Source organism: Myotis myotis, unplaced genomic scaffold (assembly GCF_014108235.1).
Source record: "Myotis myotis isolate mMyoMyo1 unplaced genomic scaffold, mMyoMyo1.p scaffold_m19_p_1, whole genome shotgun sequence".
NCBI classification, from domain to species: domain Eukaryota; kingdom Metazoa; phylum Chordata; class Mammalia; order Chiroptera; family Vespertilionidae; genus Myotis; species Myotis myotis.
The window spans coordinates 145,558,252-145,564,796 of NW_023416313.1; positions in this window are offsets into that span (position 1 = coordinate 145,558,252).

Below are 6,545 nucleotides of genomic sequence, written 5' to 3' on the forward strand. Positions count from 1 at the left end.
ATCTTGCCAGATTGCTTGCCTTTGATAACAAAGGACCCTGCCTAAAATGTAAGTGTAAAACACAAAATATAAAGCAAGCATTTTGCCAAACTAGCTCTGAAAGCAGGTGGGGCTCCTTGGGGTTGTAGAAGAGCAGGCCCCATTGCTGACAGAGCAGCAGATAGCTGTGTATGTTGGGGAGTGTCCTCTGAGAGGTCAGCAGCGCATGGTTGATGGAGGCCTGGGGCAGCCAAAATGTCATTCACCAATATCCCTCTCCCAAGCCACCGTAAATAAAATAGCATCCAGGCAGAGAGAGCACCGTGTGTTTATGAGTAGGAAAAAGCAGACATTCCCTTCCATCCTGGATGAGACTAGGAAACCAGAATTCTGGAATTCTGATATTCTTGAAGCTTCAAGGGGCCGCGTCAGGTTGGACAATGGAAGGTTGTCAACTTCTCTCCAATAATGCCATTTAAACTTTGTTCAGGGAAATGTCATTTCTTCTCTGGGTTACTGCCTTCTAACTCCATACGCTCTTCAATCCTTTTCCAACTGATGTTCTCAAAATATATAAACTAGCATGTCATGTCACACTCTTGCTCAAAGTCCTTTAAGGTATTCTCTTATACCAAAGTGAAACCTGAACTCTTCCCACAGCCATCAAAGCATTGATGACCTGGCACCTCTGCTCCTCCAAGCTCATCTCCTCCTCTTCTCTCTTTGCCCATCCTGCTCCAGCCACATGACCTTCTTCTGCTCATGCCCAGAATGAAAAGTCATTCTCACATGACAAATTTTGCAGAAGCTCTTTCCTCTGACTAAAACATACCCCACTTCCCTACTCCCAAACGGTTTGCATGTATTTCATCAAGTTCCAGCCTGTCATTTCCTCAGAAAGACTGTTCCTGACCATTCTATATAAAATTAGTCTCTATTTTGTTTTCCTCATAATTTTTAATTTCTTTATGTATCTGCGTATGTGTCCTTTTTTCTTACTTCTGTAATAAGAATGTAAGTCCCTGAGTGTGGGAGCCATGTCTGCCTTGTTTTTTGTGTCCCCAGTCTCTGGCAAGATGTGACTTACAAGTCATCAATAAACATTTATTAAATGAGCAAATGTATCAGTGAATCAGGAGAAGAGTACGAGGTAAAATTCCACCTCCTCTAAAAGCATTTTCTGACTATGCTACTTGAAGCTGTCATCATAATCTTTTCTTCTTGTCCGCTTTTTTGTATTATTGTCACTGTTAATATTAGCTTCCATTTATTGAGTGCATGCTGTGAATGTTATTCTAGGGATCAGATGTACTTATAAATGTAAGACTTATTTTCTCTTCCTGATGATCTAACTGAAGTGTAAATAATCAATGAGAAAAGAGAATCATCACAGAGGACTGGAAGTATAAGGGGATCTGCAAGAAGTATGCTCTTGGGATTTGAGATCAACATTGAAGGAGATATAGGAATTAGAAACTCTATAGAGGAGAGAGAAGGATACTCAAAATAAGGCAAATAGGAAGTTTGGAGAGAAATTGGAATGTGTGGAAAAAACAATGAGATTACATATATAAATACTAATTTGATTTGACAGCAAATGTCTGGATAATTCTTACTGAGTGTATGATTTTTGCCACTTAATAGCCATTAATTGCAGCCTACTTTGTAAAATATCTTCATTTGGTGTCTTGAATTGTGTTAGTTGCCTATATCAACATTTGTTTTTGATAAAATTAACACATTGTGGATCAGTAGTTTTATTGCTAGCTTTACCCAGTGGCCAGATAAGTTTCTATTGAATGAGTACAAAAAACGTTTTACATAAATGTTAAAGGCACACTTTAAATTAAATACCCATTGCATTTTGAAGTTATTTATTACATGTTCTTACAAACTAATATCTTTTTATATCATGATTGGCCACAAGCCTTAGAACAGAAAACACGAGAATTCTCGTGATACGTCTGCAATGTGTTAAGATTATAAATACAAGCAAAGGCCTTTTGCTGTTCCTCTTTGGATAATTTCAGATTATCCAAATTGCAAACCACTCTGGTAATCCTAGGTATGCCTTCTACCTGAGAATGATGCCTCTATGCGGCATACCTAATAAAAGATTATCCAGACTCATAACAAACTTTTCACAGATTCTCATGAGGAGCTTGATTCAATATGAAAAAGTTTTTTTTGTGGCAGAAAATTCTTAAATTTATTTCCTTCTCAACATTCCACCACTAATCCTAGTTAAATCCTCTGAAATTGTGTTAAAAATAAATCCTTTTCTGTAAAATATTCCTTTGCATATTTGAAGGCATAATTATTTCTCTCTTGTATATTACTTTTAAGCTAAATATTTCTATTTTTATTAGCAATTCCTCACCAATATTAGCACTTACATTCAAAAACATCTAGCTTCCTAAACAATTACATAATTGTTTTAAGCTCCATGTCAACATAGACCCTCCTTGTTTCATTCACATTGCATTCACCTCATTTATACTCATGGCTGATATATAATAGGAAAAGAAAAAAAAAAAACTTGCTAAATGAATAAAGAAGGACTGGAAGGACAGTTCAATAAAACAAGAAATAAAATAGCAGAAATCCAACTGAAAAAGAAAAAAAAGAAGTACAACTCTATTCACAGACAACATTATCATTCTTATAGAAAATGTGTAGAATACCTAAAAAGATACTAGAACTAATAAGTGAGCTTAACAAAGTTGCAGGATACCTGATCAAATATACTCCATTGCCAAAACCGGTTTGGCTCAGTGGATAGAGCGTCGGCCTGCGGACTGAAGGGTCCCAGGTTTGATTCCGGTCAAGGGCATATACCTGGGTTGCGGGCATATCCCCAGTAGGAGATGTGCAGGAGGCAGCTGATCGATGTTTCTCTCTCATCGATGTTTCTAACTCTCTATCTCTCTCCCTTCCTCTCTGTAAAAAATCAATAAAATATATTTAAAAAAAAATATATACTCCATTGTATTTTTATATACTAACAGCAAACAATAGGAAATTAATATTAAAGTACTACGTATAATAGCATCCAAAAATAATAAGAGAAATATAGGGATTAATTTGACAAAAGATATGTGAAACCTCTAAACTAAAATTATGAAACATTACTTAGTGAAATTAAAGTGAACCTAAATAAAAATATAACCACCTTTATGAGTTGGAAGGCTCAATATTGTTGAGAGTTCAGTTCTCCTTAAATTGATCAATAGATTAACTCCATCACAATCACAATCCCAGTAGGTTTTTGTTTGTTTGTTTGTTTTTTAGGAAATTGATGAACTGATTATAAAAGTCCTATGAAAATGTAAAAGACCTTGAGTTGCTCAAGCAACTTTGAAGAATAAAGAACAAAGTTGGAAAGCTAATAATTCCTGACTTCAAGATTTACTTAAAAGTTAGTCATCAAGACAACTTAGAACTGGCTTAAATATAGACAAATAGATTAAATACACAGAATAGAAAGTCCAGTATAGACCCACACCTAAGGCCAATTGACTGGAGTAAGGATAAACTCTTAATGAATTGTGCTGAAACAAAAGCAAATCAAATGAGCATTAATTCATATCTTAAACTATAAACAAAAATCACTCCAAATAGATCATACACATAAAGGTAAAACCTAAAACTATAAAAAGTCTAGAAAAAAAACACATGAGAGAAAATCTTTGTGACTGAAAGTTAGGCTGATTTCTTTTTTTAAAAAACATGTTTTTATTGAGTTTTAGAGAGAGAGGAAAGGTGAGGGAGAGAGGGGAAATCTAAAGTTAAAAATAGGAAAAATAGAAAAATACAATGATTATATTTTCTCATAGCATGTCATTAGAGTAAAACTACATTTTCAGACCTAATGGAGACATCTCTTTCCTCATCATACTCAACATTTTAGTAGCACTCAACACAGTCACTACCATTATCGCTTGAAACATTTTTCTTCAGACTCCTGTGACACCATATGATCCAAATTTTCTCCTATGTTTCTATTTATTTTTTTCTCCTGACTAGTTAGTCACCTTTTTGAAAATATGTTTTTCCATCCAAAGCTTGTCTCTTGATCTCCACATTTTGCTATTCAATTGTCTACTTAGTGTCTCTACAAGGATATCTCATGATATCTCAAACTAATTTTATCCTCTTCCCACCTAACCTCTTCTTTCAGTCTTCACATCCCATCATTATCCACCAAGTATTAGTGAGCACAGAGACCTGGAAATAACCCTTAATTTTTCTAGTCCATTGGTCTAGCAATTCTATGAAATAAGGAATGGAATCCATCACATTTGAATTATTCTCAGGTAATCCATATGCCTCTTACTTCTTATAGCTTCTTCCCATGAATTTAAAAAGCTGTCAATTTGATAATCAATTCTAGGACTATTTCAGGGAATCATTGTAAAGTGTTCTGATATAGTATATAGTCTCACACTTCTCTCCTCATTTCCCTATCCATCCCTACTGAAACATTTGAAGTTTTTATTTATTTAGACCATCTCTCATAAATACAGAATGTGTAATGTGACTTATATTGAATTTTGATCCATTTGTGACCCCTGAGGCATTTTCTTTTATCTCCTCTCCTTCCCTAGCAGCCTTGATAACCCTGCACATCCAGGACTGCAATTTCATTCCCAGAGGTAGCATCACCTTTAGTCAGTGTGTCCTCTGGGGAGTGAACCAGGATAAATGGGATTAAACTGAAACAATTGGAGGTTCAGGTTAAACACTAGGAAAAACATCTTGAGAAAAGCTCACCTAGACACAGAACCAGTTTCCCTGGAGGATGTGGAAATATCTTCATTGTAAAATTTTTAGCATAGTTGGCTAAAACTCAATAAGAGTTCCCATCTCTCAGTGGGCAACTCAGTTCTCTTCCCACCTTGAAGAGATGGGAGGAGTCCATACTACCTGGGCATGAGATTTAATATCTAATAAAAAGAAAGCATCTCATGGCCCATCCTATATAAAATCTCCCCTTCTATTCTCCTTGAGGATCTGTGTTTCTGGGGAAGAAAGTTAAAGAACCAAATTTGTCACTGATATGATGAAATGCCATATCTGTTTTGAATCCCGGGTTACACATTTGTTTTGAAGAATTTGAAGCTATTAGCCCTTGACTGTTTTATAAGACCTGGTGAAGTTGTCTTCACACACTTAGCACTTACTTTCTGTTGATAATGCTGTTAAATGGAGTTAGTTCTCTAATTAGTGTAACAATGAAATCAAATCTCTTTTCCCCTGCAGGCTAAGGCATGATGCATTTCTCTAGCAGAGTGGTGATGTCTGTCAGTCAAAGGATTTATAATCAGAGATAGAACCCTAGCTGCAAAGGACAGAGCTCTATATTAGCATCAGGCTCAGAAGTGGTAAAATGGAAACTTTCCTTGATATTAATACCTCTTGATTTCCATCTTCATTGGTCAGAAACCCTCTGCAAATCAGATCAATTGACTGCATTCTTAATTTTTTTTCTTTAGCCTAACAATTCTTAATTTGGCACCCCCTATATTGACATGTCACCATTAGTGAGGGTTAATCATGTTAGTTTTAGAATAATAGATATATAGCTCTGACAAAAAATTAATATTTTTAATAAACTTCTGACAATAATGCAATCACCCAGCTTTCCCTGGCTCCACCTGTAGATTTGCAAAAAAAAAAAAAAGTCATTGGAGGTGATGGGAGGGAACAGACCTTTTCTTCCTAATTTGTATAGCTGTTGAATGGCTCTAAAGTAAAGGTTACATGCTGGGGTGCCTGCGGGCAGGATTGAATCTGCAGGTATATTTTGTTTAGTCCACATAATGCTACAAAAAAAAAAAAAAATGATGGGGAGCTTTGTTTCTATTGGTAATGTCTCAGGAGATTGAATTCTCCATGGAAAGATTATGATAATCTCTCTGTAACAATAGTGACTGAGTTGTTAAAATGAACTTTTACAGAGGGCAGAATTATTTTTTAAAAGTAATGATTATCAAACTACTTATACAATCTTGGGTTCTCTGCCACCATCTATTGTTTATCCCTTTTTTGTTTTATAATATGTTCCCATCAGTTCATTTTCTAACTGGTTGGTCTCTTGCACTTAAGTCTCAAATATATCTAATTACTTCAGCTATGCTTTACCCACCTTCCCTTACTGAGAAGAATGAATGAATCTTTTGGGAGCATACTCAACTTTCTCTTCTCTACTGCGTCATTTCTGTTTAATCCTCTTCTAATTGACTGTGCATTCTATAACCATGCTTCAACATAGTCTATTAGCTTTGTTTTCTTTTTGACTCTTTTTATCTTATCACATCTTATTAATTAGTCAATGTAGTAATCTAAAAGAAAATATTTATTGAACATCTGCACATTGGTATACGTTTCATCAATTGCCAGGTTCCATATTTTTATAACTAAGACAAAATTCAAGATTTTATGAACAAATGTTTATTTAACCATTAATTATACTACAATGAGAGGTTAATTTACTTACGACACATACACTTCAGCATCCTGTACTTACATGGGTCCCTTTCAGTGTGTTCTTACGGTCACGTGTT